The 5,551-nt window shown below is 33.6% G+C and overlaps 1 pseudogene; it reads left to right on the forward strand.

The window, feature by feature from the left end:
* The first annotated feature begins 4,333 nt into the window (after positions 1–4,333).
* Positions 4,334–5,268, forward strand: LOC148122305 (olfactory receptor 8B8-like; annotated as a pseudogene).
* Positions 5,269–5,551: the final 283 nt, after the last annotated feature.

Raw genomic sequence — 5,551 nt, forward strand, 5'->3', positions numbered from 1 at the left:
ATAATCAGAAATAAGCTTTGACCCATATACATGACACACATATGATCACATATGGTTCTGTCAGGTCCTCTAGCACAAGGTAAGGGAGAAAATGAATGATAATTGTTTGGACGTATGCTGAAGGCCTCAAAATTTCATAAGAAACAACATGTCAATGACAAAGGTTTAAAGAAAGAGTTTTCTATTGCATGGCAACAAGCAAAGGAGATTATAATAAGATGTCCTACTTGCTTTTTCTATAACCAAACACTGCTACCATCAGGGAGTAACCCAAAGGGTACTCAAAGAAATTAAATCTGGCAGGTGGATGTGTTTTAATTTGCATATTTTGGAAAAATAAAATATGTACACTACACTATTGACATTTATTCAGACATTCAGTGGGTAACTGCTTTGAGCTCAGAAAAGGCTGATTCAGTAACCACTCATTTATCAGAAGTTATGGCCATCATGGGTATACCAGCACAAATAAAGATAGATAATGGTCCAGCTTGCTTATTAGAATATAAAGCATATTACAGGAATACCAAAAAAATCCTATAGGTCAGGCAGTTATATAAAGATCAAATCAAACTAAAAGGATATATTAAACAAACAGAAAGGAATGAAAAATACCCACAGAAATAAATTGCAAAATGCTTTATTAACTTTAAATTTGTTTAACACAAATGAGAAAGAAACAACAGCAGGAGGGAGACATTAGATAATTAAAAAATCTTCTGAATTAAATCAGCCAGTGTATTTCAAGGATGTATTGACCTCAGAATGGAAACTAGAAGATGTTCTATGTTGGGAAATGGATGTCAGTCTTGTTTCCACAGGAGAAGAAAAGTCATGGATACTATCAATATTAATAAAGATTCAGTTTTAAAAAGAGAAACCTCTTGAGAAAGAGAAATGATGGCTCATCCACAGACTTGACAACCATACAGGTGGTAAGGAAACCTCATAAGGAAGCTGGTACACAGTTCTGTTCCTGTCTCTGCAGGAAAATACTCATCTTTAATAAGTCAAGAGACTCTGGATATATAGATACCTAAAGAGAAAATAAAACTATCCAGATAGGATCACCAAGTAAAGAGAATTATGACTTAAGAGGACAGGTCATCTGGGAGTAAAAATCACTGAATACATACACATAAACATACACACACACACACACACACACACACACACACATACACACACACACACACACACACACACACACACACACACACACACGTGTGTATGTGCTGCCCACTAGAATAAGAGTAATGATTCACTTAGAAATCAAGCTGGCTTTGAAGTTGGATAATGGCTCTATTTTTCTCTAAATCCAAGCATGTTGTTAAAGGAAAAATAGAGAGTTTCTGTTTCATGTTAGGACTCACCTTGTATGGGACTGAAAAAAGAACTTAGAAAAAATTACTTTTCTCCATGTCTGTTTTCATCTCTATCATAATTTTCATTGAATATATGTCTATATAAAATACAGTTTAAGCTTCCCACAATAAACAATGAATTTTCCTGCAATGATTTTTGAAGTTTCCAGAAAGAAGATGTGGCCCCACGACAACAACCCCACCTGGTTGATATGATGTCATGATGCTGATAGCACCACTTTAAGACCGGATTTGGGTAGCAGCTGCTCAATATGTTTCCACTTGATTAGCTGAAATGGTGCACCTTTTTACAAATTCTGGCCTGAAGTCTAAATAGGAACCCAGAGAAACCCTACTGAATACTCAAAGACTTTGTGCAAATATACCAGAGAGTAATCTTGAAACTTAACCATCATTTTAATTTCACAGGATCCCATAGAAAGAGTATTTTCCCCATGATACTTGAAAGCAATCCTTAAGATGATGACCCCTCTCCCAAAAAAGTTTTTCCTCGGGATTAGGGACATCAATTAGCAGTTGATTATAAGTGGTATAGAGTTGGGGTTAGGGTGGAATTTATGTAGGCTCAGGAATCTCTTTGAAAAAAAGTAAAAGAGAAAAGAGAAAATGGATGGGGAAATTAGGGAGATTATTGTGAAATAATAACAATAGTAATAGAGCTATTATTTATAGGCAGTTTACATTGATATAGATTCTTGTATATTGATACAAATTAAAATTTTATTTGTTATAGTGAATATGCTCTTATTTTTGTTTACAATATTTGTACACCTATGCAAATTTATTTTGTCATATTGTATGCAAGCATGCTTCTACCTCTGCTTATGACATTTTGTATATTGATACAATTTTATTTATAATATTGCACTATACATTTCTATATCTGATCAAGATACTTATGCTTTGTTTACATTTCAAGGTCATAGTCCTCATTTGTTGCACATATGTTTAAAGATTGTTTAATATTCTAATATGAAGTCTTAGTTTTTAAGCTAAATAGGCATTAAGAATTATAGGCCAATAGTCATCCATGTTTGTCATACTTATGGTTAAATTAATCAGGTTCCTTAGATACATAGAGATTGTATTCTGCATAGATAGACAATGTCCAAAAACTTCAAAGAGCTGTAGAACATGGCATTTAAATAACTTAGGGTTCTGTTATCATGAGACACAATTGCTCCTGGCAGCACCAATCTATACCCAAGGGAATGTGGAACACTGAAGACACTACACTTGGAGCTGGTTTTCTTCTTGGCAATATTGGCCTTTGGACAAGGAAATGATCATATCTCAACCACTGACCAAATACACAGTGTTCAGACAGGATAAGCAGGATACAAGAAGAAAAAGATTATCAAATCTTGTCAAGATAGTTTTGAAAAATTTCCTGATTCTGAAAATGGTCTATACATTACACTAGGCCCTGTTGGTTTCTTGTTGGTTTCTCCCATGATGCAAATGAGACTTTGGGTGATTGCCCAGGTAGCCAGTTGTCTCTGTCATTTGTTGCACAGTTTGGAAGTTGCTTGTTGCACTTGCTCTTAATTCAATAATTAATATTGAATAAATAAGTAATATTATTTCCCATCTCAGGCCTTTAATGGGACTGAAGACTAGATAATCATAGTTACTTTCCTCTTATGACTTGGCCAAGTTATTTATAATACAATACTTAGACTCCTTAGGGTAGAATAATTATTGAAACATTTATCATATGTTTCTTGCTTGATATTGTTTATGCTGGTTGTGATACTAAGTTTTGTAAACAAAAATAAGAGCATATTCACTAGTTTTTCCTCGGGATTAGGGACATCAATTAGCAGTTGATTATAAGTGGTATAGAGTTGGGGATTAGGGTGGAATTTATGTAGGCTCAGGAATCTCTTTGAAAATTTTTCTTATTGTATATAGTTTTGTATTAGACTTAGAACTCCCTTATTTAAGCAAAAGGGGGAGGTATTGTTGGAACTCCTTCAATCAATAGTTTTTAAGATACCAACCCACTTGTGTGTGGCTGACTTAAAGCATGCATTCACTCTCTCTTCTGGCTGCTGGATTTAATTCTTGTTTCTGGTTCATGCAGAGGACTGTAACCTGTGAGTCTACACCTAATTAAATAATCTTTAATTATATTCAATTTTGAGGTAGTGTGGGATTTCTTTTTAGTGTCCATCTTCAATGTATATACTAATGCTTTATAAATTTCACATACAGTGAGAGTATACAGCAATTCCTTCTTAAGTGTATTACTTTACATACTTGTACAGTAGCTTCACATTGAGAGGAATCTTAGAAACCATCAATGTGACAATTTTCTCTTCACTTTCACAATCCACATTCAGATAATACTTTAGAAAGATATGAAGGGAATACTCCAAGTCTCAGCGAGAAAGATAATTGCCTTCCCAATAAGAAACTGCCAATTCTTCTAAAAATATATATGAATTTTCCTGAGACAGTGACATTATTCAAAACACTAAAAAACTTTGTGTATTTTTTTTTTACCAGAAATAGTGTTCATTGAAAAAAACCTATTGCAGTCCAATATGTAGGAGAGGATGACCCCAGGTACTCTAGCTTACATATGTATCACAGAGAAGATGAAGCAATATAGAGATGAATGATAAGAGAGATGAGCAATGTGTACTGGTTCATCCTATTTAAAATTTTTTCTTCTCAGTTTTCTAGCAATCATGCTAGACTGTGAGAGCCCTAATCTCATATTTCTAAAAATGTTGATGTTGTTCATTGTTATATAAATGAGATAGGACTTTAATATGAGGGAAAAATTTTATTTTTGGAAAAATGGAAAGTTTTACTTTGCCCATTTACAGATATTCCCAGTGCATTTCTCAAGTTTGTGTATGACAGAAATTGTTGAATATTTTATATTCTTTAACTTCATCATTTTCTCTCTCTCTCTCTACAGATCACCACACAGAAAAATGACTCTGTTATATAGTTCATTGGTAAGTGAATTTGTTCTCATGGGTATAACAGAACAGCCTAGTCTCCAAATACCCATGTTTTCAGTCTTCTTAATAATGTACATGATAATTACATTGGGAAATTTGACTTTGATCACTCTAATTGTCCTTAATTCATACCTTCACATCCCTATGTACTTATTCCTCTCTAATTTAACATTTATATACTTCTGCTTTCTGTGATTATACAAAAATGCTGATGAACTTCATCCTAAAAAGGAACATTACTTCTTATAGAGATACATGACCCAAGTCTACTTTTTTTCTCTTTCTGTCATTTCTGAATTTTATGTGCTAACATCAATGAGCTATGGTCACTATGTGGCTATTTGCAATCCCTTTTTGTATAACACTGTCACGTCTCCCTCATTGTGTATATATCTTATTCTTGATGAACACTAATATCTGATGGAATTTACTGGTGCCTTGATTCATACTGGTTGCATGCTGAGACTGACCTTCTGAGTAGGAATTTCAATAACTGTTTTCTGTGACCTTCTCCCATTCTTTCAATTCTACTCTACCAGCACATACGTCAATGAATTAGAGCTGTTGATTGCAGGAGGAAAAGACATTATTGTACTCACTGTTATCATCTTCTCATGATTCATCTCATCCATGATCCATTAAATGAAGCCCAGTGAGAGCAGACACAAAAGCTTCATTACCTGCATATCCCATATACTTCAGCTTCTCTGTTCTTTGGATCAAGTGAATTTATGTATCTCAAATCCTCTTTAGCAGTTTCAATGGATGAGTGAAAAATATACCCCATATTTTATACTATTGTGGTTCCCATGGTGATCCCATTAATCTATAGCTTGAGGAGAAAAGATGTTACAGTAGTTCTGATAAAAATCCTAAGAAGAGCAATTCTTTCATCAGAGATATAATTTCTATATGAACTGTAGTTAAATGACAGAGAGGTTTTCTGTGTTTCATATATTTTATTTCAAGATTCTTATTATTTGTTTTACTGGGGGATAAAAATTTGAATTACTTTTGTTCATATATTCATTTTCATAGTATGTATTTTTAGATTAGATGTATATATTTACTTCTATCATTACAATAATATTTTCTCTCTGTGTTCACTCTCTCTCTCCCCCTCTCTCTCACTCTCTCTCTATGTATCTCTCTCCCTCTCTCTCTGTGTTTTTATTATAAACTTAGAAT

Source organism: Myodes glareolus, chromosome 4 (assembly GCF_982192425.1).
Source record: "Myodes glareolus chromosome 4, mMyoGla1.1, whole genome shotgun sequence".
In the NCBI taxonomy this organism is placed as follows: Eukaryota; Metazoa; Chordata; class Mammalia; order Rodentia; family Cricetidae; genus Myodes; species Myodes glareolus.